The sequence below is a fragment of the Thunnus maccoyii genome, chromosome 20 (genome assembly GCF_910596095.1).
Source record: "Thunnus maccoyii chromosome 20, fThuMac1.1, whole genome shotgun sequence".
Taxonomy (NCBI): domain Eukaryota; kingdom Metazoa; phylum Chordata; class Actinopteri; order Scombriformes; family Scombridae; genus Thunnus; species Thunnus maccoyii.
Genome location: NC_056552.1, coordinates 6,387,013 through 6,403,404, shown reverse-complemented (window position 1 = coordinate 6,403,404; position 16,392 = coordinate 6,387,013). Strand labels below are relative to the sequence as shown.

Genomic DNA, 16,392 nt, shown 5'->3' with positions numbered 1-16,392 from the left:
GGTACAAAACATCTCAAAAGCCTCTTGAATGTAACCTGTTTGCAATTATTGCATTGTTAGACTGAGATTGGTACGCTTGCTCCTCGGGGATGTTGAGGTGTGATGCGTTGATGCGCTATGCTGTAGCTATTATCTATATTTTTCTGATTGTCAGCAAATCCCATAAAAAGATCCCAACAACAAATCGATCCTACTAACAAGTGTTGTCTGTGTATTCAGAGCCTGAAACGTGTTATTCCCCCGCGCCTTAGAGCTCTATTGTTGTCCAAAAACTATTGAAAACACATCAATAAGCCGGACCGTCGTACCGGGTGACATGTTCCCTCCTTACAATTAACACACACAATGTAGTTTATTTTGATTCGATACCACATAAATCTTCCTGCTGCCACTAAAGCATCAAGTGTGTATTCATCCGCAGCTGAAAATAGTCCCCAACAAATGCACTATTTACTCCACTTTAAGTGACATTTGCTAGAAACTGCAGTGCCCGGCTGTTTGATGAAATAACTGAGCCGAGCCTTATTAAAAATGACACTATATATATGTTTGACCTAGTTTTTAAAAATGTATGAGTAAATGGGCTCAAGTGTCAGGATAGGAAAGTTGGAAAGTATTAAAAATGGATTTGGGTTGTTGGTTTTGGTCTTTTCATGGGATTTGTGGACATTAAAAAATACAGAATAACAGCCTTATATTTAAATTCTGGGTGAAACTGTTGTGTCTATAAACCTTTAAGTCCTGATTGATGCTGCGTCTGTCTGTTCCTTCATCACATGGAGCAACAATGCAGCGAGCTCGGCTACGTTTATGTACTGTATGTTGACATGATGCCGGGGAGAGAGGAATGATGCGGCTAAGGCACCACTGTTAGCGGCTAACATAACAGCTCTTTAATGCTGACCGGGCCTGGGATGAGAAGGCAAAAAAAAAAAGCATCTGAATGAAGCCTGAAGGAACTGACATCCACACAACTCCGAATGCCCGCAGGGAAAATGAATTAGTCTGGTCTTCAACCACCACAAAATAGGGCCTCACTTGTGTATAACAGCTGCAAATAAACACTCTCACTCACAAACATCAGCAGCAGCAGCGGCGGCGGGGAAACACGGCGGTCAGCTGCAGGGTTGGCACTGTGTACTTTCTGCGCTAATGTATTCGATCTCTCGTTAAACTAATGCCTGTCAGGGTAAGAAGAAAAAAAAAAAAAAATGCTCACTTCAGTCACTGTGAGCATGCAGGGCAGCCCCCACAGAACACACTCTATATCCCTACCCACTCTGTTTGCCAGGAAACCGTTCCCTCTGGGCCGCTAACAAATAGCTCCAGAGCAGTGTGTGGGGGGGAGGGAGCTGGTGATCAATGAGCTGTGGACAGGGTGGCAGCAGACAGCTAGTTAGTTCAGCTGATAATGCTCTGACAGAGAGAGAGAGACCAGCAAAGACTCTTTCAAGCTGATGAAGCCATGATCCTTCGGTGTGTGTCTCTTCCTGCGGGAGGAGTGACGCTTCAAACACGTAGCATTACACACTGAGCCGCCGCTGTCTGCAATAAACCCTCCTGCCTGCCTGTGTTTATGTGGGTTTCTGAGGGGGGTGTGTGCGCCCACCAACCTGTGAGCGGCGTGCTGTAAGTTTGAGTCTGTGTGTAATTCATAGCTAATTTTGGCGAGAAGGCTTACGTTTTTATTTATAGACGTTTCTTTTTTAAAGCAGAAGTTAGAGAGTACTTTTGTGTGGCAGAAATACACATGTTTTTCTCCTCGTATGTGAGAATTTGCAGCTTTTTCTTTGTTTTATATCATTGTGAAATGAAAATCTGATGGATTTTGGACTGTTGGTCAGATAAAACAAGCGATCTGAGGATGTCACTCGTGCTCTGGGGAATTGTGAGCGGCATTTTTTCACAATTTCTTGATCTTTTATAAACTATAAATCAGAAAAAATACTCAACAAATTCATCAATAAATTAAAATGAGCATTATTTTGCAGCCCTGATGTTTTAAAGCAACATGAGATCATAAAATATAATCTCTATAATGTGAATAGTGTATATGTATAGTTGTGCATGTCTGTGGTAGTGGGTGTGATTGTTAGTGACTTGGCGGCTTTCGCCTGCCGTTACTGTGCAAGCCTTCACAGCCATGTGTGTGTTCTGCACAGTCCGGTGAAAAGGAGAACAGAGAGGAGAGTAACACCCTCTCAACACTCCTGTGGTGAACGAGTGTTGACGAGGGGAAAGAGAGCGAGCGCTAATTCTGAAATGATATTACTCCGCTCCAGAGTAAATGACTGGTTTACTGAAGATGTCTAAACTCACCTGCAGAAACATACGGCAGTAAAGGGGGAAGTCAAGCCCCCCTTTTTTTTTTTTTTTTTTTACAGTGAATCAACAGCTTCCCTGTCAGACTGGAGCTGGCTGAACTACACTGGAAGAATGCTGGACTGTTCCCAGGATGCCTCGGGTGGAAAGATCTTACCTTCGACGGAGATTACCTGTCATACTTTTCGAAAAAAATTCCACTGAGTTTGTGGTCATTAAAATAAAGGCTGTGTGTGTGTGTGTGTGTGTGTGTGTGTGTGTGTGTGAGAGAGAGAGTGTGTGTGTGCTGAGTGTGCACATCAGATCAGTCATCACTAATTTTCTTGGATTAAAAATACACAACAGGTGCACAGTGTGACCAGTTTTAAAGAGAAATAACTCCTATCCGAACAATCCTGCTTTGTGTAAACAAGTATTAAAGGGTAGGTTCACTATTTTTTCACGTCTGTCCTACAGCAACAGTCAGGTGCCTGCGCTGTGAGAGGTTGTGAACCGATCCTTTAACCCCTTTAAAGAAATGTTTACCTCCTCTACAGTGAAATTAGGCAACCGAATCTGGCTTTGACCTTGTATCATCCCCCTGTCTTGTAAGGACACTCACAGGCTTTTCAGGTAAAACTAATCATTACACAAACACACACACACACACACACACACACACTGAGGCACAAACAACACACGAGGTCAGACGAGTCCACTCGTGCATATGTACACACGTGTATTAAACCGCCTGCGGGGCTGCCGTCAGTAGAGAGAAAAGTACATAGGTTCAGGTAATATATAATGAGCTCTGGCTATACTGCATTCCTTACAGCCGTTCACTGTGCACACGCTCTCAACAACAGCTGAGATAACAAACCGAGCACCCTAATGTCACACACCAGTACTTGTCTTCTGAACGCTGTTATACCACTGAGTCGCTTTACATTTGTAGGGGTTATTTTGTCATTTTAAAAGTGACGATACGTTTGGCTTTTTTAAGAGCGGATAAGAATATGAGACAGCACAGAAGAGATTAGCCTGAGTGTAATTTCCAGTAAACAAAGAGGCTTTTTTTTTTTACTCAAAGTGAAAATATGCTGTTGTGGAGCCGTGCATAGCCTCTGGGCTGTATTTACACAAAGTTCACACAAGCAAAACAGGAAACAGTAAAAGGCATTTTTCTCCATCGTTATGCTATTATAAGACATTTATCTAAAGGTTTAGAGCAGCGACTAATGATTATTTGCATTACTAATTATTATTTTCCTGATTAATCAGTTAGTTGTTAGTAGAAAATGGTTAAAAAATGTTGATCTCTGTTCCCCAAAAAGCTTAAGATACAAACCACAAATGTCTTGTTTGTCCCAACCAGCAGTCCACAGCCCAAAGATATTCAGTTTAGCATCATAAAAGACTAAAATAAACCAGAAAATGGAGAGAATTTTGGCGTTTTCTCTTCAAAAAAAAAGACTCAAAGTTGGCAATTAATTTTATGTCGATCAACTAATCGCTGCAGCTCTATAAAGACAAATATCAAATATAACTCATTTTAATCAATCACAATAAAGCAAAGAAAGTCCATTTCCATTGTGATCCATAAAATAAAACCACTCAAAACACGGTTGCTATAGCAACCTATACTCTCTCCTCTGTTTTTGGATACATCACTGACTTGGCCGGTTTCAAGGATTTGAGCAGAGAGACCGAGACAGTCCGTGACATTAAAATCCAAAAATCCAAACATTCAGAAACAGCTAATGTTTTGTGCGGAGCATTACTTTAAGACAGTGTCTTAAATCTCATGTTACTTAAACAAGTGAACCACTCAGCACTAATGTAAAAGTCACTGGATTGTGATGAGGAATGGGAAAAATCCGAACGGGGATTAGGTTTACTTGGGCGACTGTCTGGCAGATTAATTCGACAGGGTTGGATTCTTTGTATCTAATGTGATGCCAAGATTAACTTCACTTTGTTCTAATGTATGTCGAAGAAAGACGCGGCTGATACGCGATGCTACGAAAAACATCTGGCTGCAGAAATGGAAGTAAGGGATCATTTTTTACTGACACTGTTGCTGCTTTTGAAACTCTGCCATCCGAGTTCATGGGGTTTTTTTTTCTGTTTCACTCATTTACAACCATCGGTCCCCCTGTTGAACGTTCAATAACATTATGAGTATTAACATTCAGCATTCTACTTTTTTTCAACCTTTATTTATTCAGGGGAAGTTTCACTGAGAGGAAGCCTCTATTTTGCAGACACACGCAGTCACACGTATCCACACCTGGAAGCTGCCCAATACAACCACAGTCTAACCACAGTCTGAGGTGCAAACACCTCACTGGTGGTAATGAGGGAGGAGGAGCAAACACAGCTTTTTCACTTTCCCCCACCTAAGAATGATCCTGCCGGGTCCGAGGATTGAACCGACAACCTTCCAGTCACAAGCTGGCTTCTTCATCGCTGCCCTGTTACCACTTGGCTCTGAGTTTTGTAGGTTTGGCCATCATCGCTATCTGTTATGATGATAGTGTACACTTCAAGTTGATTATTAAGATCCGGGAATGCGGTGACATCATTAAAAAGACATCCGACAAAGCAGGAAACAGCAATAAAGCAGGCGAATAAAGGAATCTAGTTAAACTGATGGTTTCTTTACAAGCTGTCTGATCATCAGACCTCTTTTTAGGGATGTCGCCATGATCCATCATCAGTTACCACATCGATGCCGCGTTCACTGTTATTATAACTTATAAAGGCGACGATAAAATTATGATTCAAGTCGTAACTTTCCTTTAAGAATGACGACAACTTTGCATATAAGTTCTCACTTTCTAACCCGCATATTAAACAAAAGGCCAAAACTGTGCGACTGACTGCACCAGATGTTCTTTCATGTTCTCCTCCCTCTACAGGTGCCGTCACAATGCAAACAAAAACAACCAGAACCGGTCACACAACGGGGCTCAGACACAACAAACAGATTTTTTTTTTTTTTTTTTTAACTTCTTCTCTTTGTTCAAACACAGAAATGATTTCAATAAGACCCGCTCCGTTTCCAACAGAGACCGCTGACAGACAGATTATACATCACTTCGATTTTTCCAATTTCACTGCTGTTGTTGACATGACCGACTCTCGAGGCTCTTACTTTACTGCGTGTGTGCAATTAGACATACTATATACACACATGGCTGCATATAGCATGCACACACTAAAAATGTGCATGCCTGTACACATGTGCACATAAGAGTGTGTGTATGTGTGTGTGTGTGCACCACAGCAGCTATGTCAGCAGAGGTCCTGAAGCACCAGGTGAGATTTATGAGGTGTTAAGAATGCTTGCCTGTAGCCCAGTGACGGGAGACTGATCCCACCTCCTCGCCTGCCCGTGCCCCTGCCTAACACCCCGCCTGGCTCCTACTTAAAGACACACACGCACACACACACGAACACACGGCTACATATATGTGCACCTCCAAACATGTATACGTGCACATAAACCCCTGAACCTTAAAGTGTGAGCCAAATGTCTGCAACACCCCCACCCCCGGCTCTGAAAGACTCACTTCCTGAGGCTGAACACACCTTCTAAAGTATCCCCCTTTTACCCAGTTCCACTGCCTCCAACTATTTTCTTTCCCAATTGGGGAAAGTTCCTCTCCTTCTACGGATATTCGACCTTCTTCTAACAGAAAAAGCACGGAGATGCTGTGCTGCGGGGACGCTCGGCTCGAAAGGTCACTGCTGGAGCCAGTGACATGGAAGCATGTTTCACAGCGTTTAAAAGCATCATGAATCACCGAAGCATCTCACTTTACGGGATGGCATCGAAGACGTCTCCTCTCAGACAGAAAGTATAGAGTTGCATTTGCCTCCTGCAGCTCCTGCTATTCTATAGCTTAAGTGAGCGAGTAAACATATGCATATATATATTTTGGACACAGTATTTGTAACATATTGACTACCGCTGTCAGTAAATTATACCGCACCAGCTGGTCATCTACCTGTTTTTGTACTTATTCAATATAATTAAAAGAATTTACCTCGAAAAAACCAGATACAATATGAAGTCAAATCAATGATCCAACTAATCAAATAAATCTATAAACCAGCATCATAATTATACTATAAGAGAAAAACAACAACAACAAAGCTTTACTGAAAGCAACTTCTACGCCGGTCAAACCAGGCCACTAACCTTTCTGTCTTCATGGGGGTCAGGGGTCAAAACGCTCAATGTCAATTATTTACAACAGCATCATAACCAACGCAGACAAATGTTTGCAATAGTAATAGCGGTCTTTACAAACCTCCCACACTGCAGGAGAACACAACCGAACCCTGACGTACACATATTCTGGATCATCACACAAGGACGGGACGTGACCAGAATATGCACAAATGTTACCGATATGCATATTTACCGAGATACACGGATTAGTAACAGCGTGAGACTCAGTGGGATTACCACTTGTGGTCACATTAATATCACCTGTGTCCGGTTTCCCATCTCCCATCGTGTGACTGACACCGGTCGCCTTCAGTCCGGGATGAGCTCTCACTCTTCCATTAAAGCCTTTCTCACCAAACATCTGTCCAAACAACTCAGGGAGTTTTTTTTTTTTTTCCCCCCTCCCCCCTAATGCTGCAGGGACTTAGAGCAGGATTAAACTGCAATTATGTGCTTCCACATTCTCTCCAGCTGTGCAGAGAAAGGAGGAGAGGAAGAGAGGAGAGGAGAGGAGAGAAGAGGAGAGGAGGACTATAGGAGGCCCCATTCAAGAGTTGGTTGCTTGATATGTGTGCAGAGACATGTGGATCAATGTCTAATTCTATTCTATTCTATTCTATTTTAAGTAACTCTTACCTATAACTAGTTTTTCATAATCATTAAAACCTTAAGAGACATTATGACAAATGAGAGGCCCATAGTTAGTGTCAAATATACCTGCATTACAACATGTTACATAACAGCCACTCTTATTCTTTTTTTAATGTAAATCAAACAAATGCACCACAAAACCAACATTTTTTTTTTTTTTTAAGTCACCTGTTTGGCACACTTTTTTTTTAGCAGATAATAGCATATCCTCATGTGTGCTGTTGTATTTTATTCCATGAGCTCACACCAATATTTACAAAATGATTTCCTGGAGAGATACAGCTGGTGAGATCTGTTCTTCGAGTACTGCGCTTCACATGCTGTGTGTTCTTGTTTACACGCTGCCGAGTTTGAACCGATGGTGTGTTTTGGACGTAAGTAGTACGTATACAGACTGTATAATAGCATAAAGATGCACGTTTGGTTGTGGAGAAGAAAAATGTGAACGCTATTAAGTCAAAGAAAATAATTAAAATGTGCCCCAAAAGTTTTTATTATATATAATTAAAATTCTGAACACACTCACTCCCCTGAAAATTAAATTCAGAGAACTGAGACTGAAATAGGAAGTATGTACATCTCTAACCACAAACCACAATGAATAAATACATAAAACTAATAAAGCATGAAAAGGGTTGAAGATTGAAATATGGTTTTGGTCAAAAGCAATTTTGGCTTAGCTTTTTTGGCTTAGCTGTGATCGACGCTCACTTACAGCATCCTCTCATTCATTCTTACTTTCAACATGTGATAATCATCCAAGTGCAAGTCTTTGCGCAAAGGCATTCATGGCGTTGCGCTCGTATGTAGACACAAAAAAAGTAGTTCCAACCGATTCCAACATCAGAAAGGTGTGAGGAGAGAGGAGGATTCAGACTCTATTCTAATCCAAAAAGCAACCTTTATGTAGCCTGAGAGGTAAAACCCAGGGCAAAAAAAAAAGGTAAGCACAGCTCACAAAGCTTAATATTACACAGGATTGTGTGTGTGTGTGTGTGTGTGTGTGTGTGTGTGTGTGTGTGTGTGTGTGTGGACGCCGCAATTATTCAATTACAGGATGAAGACAGTAGAATAGATCGAGATAATGAATCGACTCCGAACCAAGCGCTTGCTGAGGCTGCGCTGTGAACTCATACATGTCATAAACATACATGTACTAAACAGATGGGGAGATGGGCAGAACGTAACCTACCAGTCATTTTGTGTGTGTGTTTGTGTGCCGTTAATGATTTCCCCAGGCCTCCTGCGTTGTGTGGTCCGCCTTGTGTCCGCCCTGGAAGACATAAAAAGAGGATTGTTAGGGTGGGTGAGCAGCTGAGACGGAGGGCGGAGGGCCGAGGGAGGAGGAAGGGAGGGATATAGCATATAGAAAACAAACAAGGCCGTACAGTACAAAGGCCAGCAAGGACACCCCCCCATCCCCCTCCACCCTCTTGCCCCTGAAATCCCCCCTTTTCCCCTCTGCCCTCATTCCTCATGCCTACTTTTCTTGTTTCTCTCTGTCTATCCTTCACATGTTGGCTTATATCCTTTTATCTTTCCTTTCACCTCCCTCTTGTTTTCTTCTTACCCTCCCCTGTGAAACTCTGGCCTGAAGAGCCTCAGCCTGTTTACCTCACAGACAGACATAAAAGCCATACACGTATACATATGGGCCTGCGTCACAGACATGCTATAATGGGTGCAGCGACATCCTCCTATAGTGAGGCACAACTGGTTTTTATGTCAGCATTGGAACAAGAGGCTTCGACGTATTGACATCTGCAGACGTTAGCATGCCTGCTGCAGAGTCCTGTTATCTGATGTTTACTAACCTGCCGTCTCAGATAAGAAGTGCATGCACCACCCTTGTGCTAAGCTAGGAGGGCTAACGTTAGCTGTGAACTGCCAAATTTCCATATGGTTAAAGGAATAGTTCAACATTTCAAGATATATACATTTATTTGCTTTCTTCTCTAAGGCTGAGATGAAAAAATATATATCAATATCATGTCGGTGTGATAAATACAGAGCTGGATTAGCCTAGCTTAGCATAAAGACTGGAGGCATAGGGAAACTGCTAGCCTTTCTCTGTTCAAAGGGAAATATTCATGCCTAGCAGTGACTCTAAAAATATCTTATTAACATGTTGTATCTTGTTTGTTTAACTAGTACATGAACAGGAATGTCAAAAATGAATTTGCGGTTTGGAGGGAGTTTAAATGTGGAAACAGTTGACAGTTTATTCATCCATTCAGCACTTATGTGAAGCATCTAGAGCTTTAGCACAAGCTGCCAGATATGGAGGTTTTTTGGTCTCTGTGCAGGCTCAGTGGCACTAAAGCTGCCAACCTCATGCATCGTCATCATGCCCAGCTGTTGTAGTCCAGTATGTAAGTCCCCCTAAAACCACAATGTTTGTTTTGACAATTCTGTTTCTGTACTGTTTAAATAAATGACATATCACACGTTAATTAGTCCGCTTTACACATATTGGTTCCTGTATTTTTCCACTTTTTTTCTTTACCTCACACCCAAAAACCTTGAGAGGAATTCAGCCCACATAGCCTACTGCGAGGCAACTGGATTTCCCTTTTTTCAATATTTTAGTAAGCAAAGTGATGGAACATGATGCTTAAAATTGTGCATACAGTAGCATTATGTAAGTGTTCACTCACACTAATGGTGCTAACATGAGAAGATGAGTGATAGCCGGCAGCGAGACTTCAGTGACTTTGCAACAGGAGAAAATTGAGCAGAGTTCAGCTTTATGCAAAATAGCGGTGATTCAGTATTATGAACTGAAGGGCAGATAAGTCACCTTAAACGTTGTTCTGCTTCGCTGCACGTTTCAACTTTAGTTCCTGTCTGACTGATCCTAATCTCATAACGTATCAAATCTAAGTAAATCTATTCTCTAGTGAGGTTAATTACATAAATGACAACTTCATAATGAATATATCAGGAGACAACAAGTTAATGACAAAACGCTGTATCTAAGCTTTTCTAAGTAATTTATCGCTGCAACAATTCATCATGTTTTGTGTCTCCTTATGGATGTTTATGCCCCACAAGTGTCAGACAGCTTCATTACACACAAAGGAGGGACCGAAACAGAAACCGATGATGATGAGAGGAAAACAGACACTGAATGGGAGGAAATATAAAGAGGCTGTGAGAAAATGTGTGAAAGTGAGAAAGAGTAAGGAAAGAAAACCACTTGAACTGGAAAGTGTTCTGAGATTGGAAGGTAAAGAGGAAGCTGTTAACGTCTTTACGGTCCCACCAGACGGGAAGTGCCGGAAGGAATGCAAGTGTGTGTGTTTGTGTGTGTGTGTGTGTGTGTGTGTGTGTGTGTGGATGTGAGACTGTTGTGGGGATTAGGAAGTGTCTGTGTCCTGTGATGTGGTGGTTTGTGTGATCTAATTCACGTTGATGTATAGTGTATATTACTTCTACATGTCTGTGTGTACAATAGGGCCGGGAAATATGAGGATATACACCATGAGGTGATAAATGTATCCATCAACAGTCAGTCTATTAATACTAAGGCAGCTATTCCTTTCACATATCTGGTTATATTATATAATTACAGGCACTGTTGCAAATCAATGGGCAAGGTTGCTCTATTGAAATCTTGTATTTTCATATGATTTTCCATTATATGTGATGGCATTCATTGAATTTTCAGATATTTATTCATTTTATCCAATAATATACCCGTGTCTGGTCATTTTAACCTTTATTTGATAATGGACACAGCAGACTTTCAGATATGTCAGATTATCCAAACACAGAAAATTCTGTGTGGTTACTCTATGAATTGAAGAGCATCTCATTTTCACTACACTCACACAAACCCCCCCCCCCCACTAAACTCACTTACTAGCTTCCTTCCAGAGCTTTCAATTACGGAAAATCCATCAGAAAGATGCGACTGCTCCAAAAAAAAAAAAAGCTAATAAATGTTTCCAAGGTCAAGACTGATTTCACACTCAAGTCCAGAAAGTGTACTAATGTCGAAATCCAGTATATTGACACTGTGATGTAAAATCACATATATAGCACCACTGTGGAGGATTTCATTCACTCCGCCCACTCTTAAAGTACACATGGAGAAGTGAGCTGAAAAGGCAAGGGCGGGCTGCACTGCACATGCAACATGTAGGGAATTCCCCGCTTCCTCAACATGAAGAATCAATTTTCCTGTAGAAATACGCTTGAGAGGAGAGGGAGAGGAAGAGGGAGAGGGAGAGGAGAGGAGAGATTGATGAGATGGATGGGTAGATGGATGAACGGATGGATTGATGGATAGTGGTGCAAAGCTTCTAAACATGATTCATTTTACGAATAAATGAGGCAGAAGGTCACCCCTTTAGTTTTGTAATCAGTTGGTGCATTAAGAGAGAGGCTGACACTTGGTTTGTGCAGGAATATGGCTGTTTGAAATGAAAAGTGAGTTGGAGGAATATGGGTCAGTTACGCCATATAGAGACCAGATCAGCTCACTGATAACAACAAGATGGGAGGTCAATTATTTAGCCCCCTGTGCTGTCAGTGTGTGACAGGGGGGGGGTTGACTCAGATCTTAACTCCCACACTATAGAGCAACAGAAGATGATGGATAGAAAAACAGAAGCCGGGGGAAGAGGGGAGGCACTGAAGGTTGAGCAGCATCGCACTGAGTCAAGAGCTTGGGTGTCTTTGAAAAGAGACAAGCTTCAAAGTGAAGTCTCTTCATTTCGCTAACTCCTCCGAGCAATGCCATCGCCGTTGCCAGCGCGGCCTATTCACCATCCTGCCGACATGAATAGCTCCCTTTGTCGCAGTGAAATTCCACTGGCAAGTCTCTAATTAGCTGGAGGGCTCTTCCCCTGCAGGCCTGTGTGGGCAAAAAAAAAGACAGGGCAACAAGGAGAGAGGTAGCTCACTGCGAAGGGAACTGTGCGAACAATAAGCAAGTTGAATGGAGAGGCAGTCATATGATGCCCTCCTGCTGGAGCTAAAACTAACTAATAATTTAATTTGAGTGGCTCTGAAAAGAGAGGAGGAGAAAGAGTATGAGAGGGAGAGTGAATATCTCAGTCCCCATGCTGGGTTGGTTTTCATGGCAGGAATCCGATAGGTGGTTCACCAGCTTTTGTTTGTCAAAACCCAACATGAATCCTCCGGTTGGTATTTAATTGTAATTTGAAATACATTGAAACCTAAAAAAAAAAATGGCTGAATGCCTAATATAAATATTGTGAACTGTTACACATACAGGTCAAGTCAGACTATTTAGTCTAAGTGTAATAATCCTGATGATGTCATAGTGATGTCATCTTGAGTTGAGGCTTGATTTCATATATTTGACAGAAAACCTGTGTTATAAACTGGGGGGCATAAAGTTGGAAAAATTAGGGCATGTAACAGGCAGGGAACATCTAATGAAAGATGCTATTGAGTTGCATGATGGGAAATGTACTCACATTCAAGGACTCATGCATGCAAGGAAGGGATTTTTTTTTTGTAACTATCTTGCGCAAGTTCCCCCCACTTTATGGATGTGCGTTACAAAATCACTGGAGAGCCCCTTTAAATTGCACAGTATGTGTCAATATTCAACTTTCACATTATTTTTTTTTATCAGAAAAACTCCTGGATGTTTCTTATACATCTGTGATGCATTAGTGTTGTAGAGTTGAGGGGCAATACACAGTTGTCATGTGTGTGTGCGTGTGTTTCGTACAGTGAGTCTGAAAATATGTTGGCCCTGTGTACATGCTGATAGGTGTCCTGTGTCAAGTTGGATTTTAGTAGCGTGAATGTGGCATGTGATCACATGCTTGTGCTATATTTGCACTGACTGGATAGCTACTTTATACAGTGAATCTAAGCTGATCCTGCTGCAATGTCAGATAATATTGTACAGCATATGAGGCGAAGCCCTTATCAAACCGTAGCAGAGGTCATATAGTACATGTGATCAACAGCTTTTTATAATAGATTCTTGCTTTTTTGCTTTTTTGCTTTTTTTCCTTAAACCTACAAAGCTATTAGCAATAAATAGACCATCATTTAAACGTGTGCTGCTCTAAAATCACCTGATTCCAGATGTCTCGACGGTAAAGTCACGGCAAAGCAAGTTGTAAACACAAACCACATGTGCCACGAGTAAACAACATGAGGTTATGAGGTTGCATAGGCTAATGCACAAAGAAAGGGGGTCATTATTGTTATTGCATGGCGAAGTGCAGGGTTGAACCTCTGCAAAGAAATAAAAAGGTACAGTCTTACAAAGTGAGAAGACATTGAGGAAGACAAGCAAATATTGATCCAAATTATCTGAGAAACTGTTTGTCTTTGGTAATGCTGACTTAGCAACACTTAAACACACTCTTCACCCATCTATGCACACAACCAAAAAAGGGAGTATGGCGATTAGAGATACCTTACATAACAAGCTACACCGCAAGAAGATCCAGTTCCACTCAGATCCAGTTCTGCTACTAAGAGGTTGATCAAAGGTGTGGGAGGTGGTGTTGACCATCTGCATTTCAAATTATCTTTGACCTAAAGGCAAAATTTCATAAAGAAGCCTCTTGAATGGAATATTCAATCATCTGAATTATCTTCAAAATTAGCCCTCCCAGCTTGGAAGTGTTCCAGAAAACCAAACGAGGAGGCTTTGATATGATCTATCAAAGGCTGAGTCTCATGCTCACCATGACTGATTGTGTGATGCCTATCTGACCATGACTGCCCTCCAAGTCCCAACACCACCACCACCACCACCACCACCACCACATCCTTACATTTTCATCAAAGAGAGGCTGTAAAACATGCCTTGTAAATACAATTTATGTCATTTTAACTATCTGACCTCAAGCTCTTTTTCCAAAAAAAGTTATGGGATGCCCTCTAAGTATTTCAGAGACTGTTAAACACTATGGAACAGAGAATTTCCCAAACTATTTTTCAGTCCAACAATCAAGACAATCATTTGTTAGTAAAAATTAGAAGGCAGTGGTGTTTCTTGACATGGCAGTAACAGCCGAGGCATTTCAATTACAGTATATGCCTTGCGGCGACTTAAAATTTGTGCTTTTCCAGGGAAGTCTTTGATACGAGCTGTGAGAAAGGCTTATTTTGTATTGCAGCATATGTGTTTTCTCTGCTAAGTGTCAAAAGAGTGTCAAAGTGAAAGCACCGCCAATTTGATCTCACCAGATAAAACACACACATTGGACTTGAGGAAGTCTAAAACAGAAGCAGAAGAAAAGTCTTCCCACTTCAGAGGACATTCAACTGAAAACATCTTGAGGGTAAAGTCTGTCAGTGGGCCCCAAGTTCGCCCCTACACCCCCTCTCTGGTGGCAAATGTAAGGCTTTGAACTACTGGTTGGGAGGGGTGTGGGGAATTCACTGGCCTGTCAGGACTATGAATGATGGCGGATGGAAAAGATCAGATCCTGCCTTGCTGTTCTTCCTGCTGAGCGAGGATCTTCTGACAATGTAGACTGACCCACGCCAGGCTAAACATGGTAAGCCATAAAGAGTCCTAGCTCTGGGAGGTGCCAAGTGTCATCTTAGCTTACAAAGGCCCCCGATTACATATGCAATTTCGGCAAGACGTCATGATCAACCATAAGATTGGCAGCCACTTTTGGATGCATCAGTTGCCTCCAGAAATACTTTGCGTTGCTCTCTTAATGAAATGTTTTAAAGTGAGATGTGAAGGCCGAGGTCTTGTGAAGTCAGAAGCAGAAGAGATTATAAGTAACTGGAGTGGTTTTGATCAAATGGTTATCTAGGTTGTGTAGAGGGAAAAGCCAGCCAAAATCCCACACATCTATTTTCTATCAGCTCATTGCATCATGGACATTCTTGTGGCTTGTCTGTGGGAAAGGGCTCAAAACCAATCTGTCGTGGCTTGCCATAAAGCAGATCCTCTGCCAATGGCTTTGCTGAGTTCACATGAAAACAAGACTCGTTGGTGGCACTTTCAATTCCGAATCCGATCATAACCACCTTCACACTGTCGCCCCCCCTCCCTCCCTCCCGTGGCACTGAAAATTAACCCATCTCACTTCTTCAGACAAGGAATGCGTAACACTGCTGGCGTCATCTATCTGTTAGTGACGGGTTTTCCGCATTCAGACATACAGTAAGTGTCTTTTAAATAAATGTTGACATGTCAGGAGGTTTATGAAAAGAGCCACAATGCTCATGTGATATTTGGTACCTGTTGCGCAAGACGGAGTAGAGAGACAAGGAAGCAATGAGTTAAAAATGTTATGATATGTTCTCTCACGGGCTGCATCACTGATGGAGTTTATTTTGCTGTTGAAGCCTTAATTAACAACCACCGTTGAGTACAAGTGACGTTCGCCATCACTCCTCACAGTAAATCCACTAATACATTTTCACATTAATTTCATAACTTAACATTAGCATTGGAGCAAATTCTGTTGCCTGTTTTTTAAGTTCAGCATGCACTATGATTGAATGACAGGACGTTAACTCCTTTCCTGTTTGTTCGTATGTTGTATGTAAAATGTCTTGGTTAGATTGTACAAGTTGCAACTACAGGCAAAAAAGTTTTAATGACTGATCTGATATGAGGAGAATTTCCTCAACAACCTCAAATTGGTTATTTCAGAGTTACATAGTTTACTGAACTGGTTTTATTTTCTTTGTGTAAAGAGAGATTAGAGAGATTAAGATGCACATTTAACGTCTCTCTCGGCATGTTTTACCTTTTGCTGCTGTGGTCTTCACATCACTCTGATGGCACTTAATACAGACGTGTAAATTATAGTAAATTAGATCTAACATCCAAAGCTCCTTTGGATCTCCTTCAGATGAAGACAGAACACCAACAACCCACACAAACCAATGACATTAAGGGAAAATACTATTGCGGCAAATTTTCAGCGCCAGTGCTAGCAGCCTGAGGGATCACAAACTCGTCTGGCAAGACAGCTTAAACGAGAAAAGTAATTGCTTATTTTACAGAGAGTTTACTTTATGACATTGGCTTGAAGAGCGTTGTGTGCAATCATGCGTGTGCCTACTCTCTGTTTGCGCTACATGCATAAAGTGATTATTGACCATTAACATGACCTAAGATCGATTAAGAAAACGCCTTAAATTGTAGATTTTAAAGATTGGTGCCATGCAAAGACAAAAAAAAGCATTATTCATTGTTTTTCATGCAGAAATGACCGCCATATTCA

The 16,392-nt window shown here is 41.6% G+C and overlaps 1 long non-coding RNA gene across 1 annotated transcript in view; it reads right to left on the bottom strand.

The window, feature by feature from the left end:
* LOC121887611 overlaps positions 1–16,392 on the bottom strand; it is a 115,332-nt gene that overhangs the window by 37,612 nt on the left and 61,328 nt on the right. Inside the window, exon 3 of the long non-coding RNA XR_006093005.1 lies at positions 8,385–8,465. This is a non-coding gene — a long non-coding RNA (uncharacterized LOC121887611). The remainder of the gene's footprint in view (positions 1–8,384; positions 8,466–16,392) is intronic.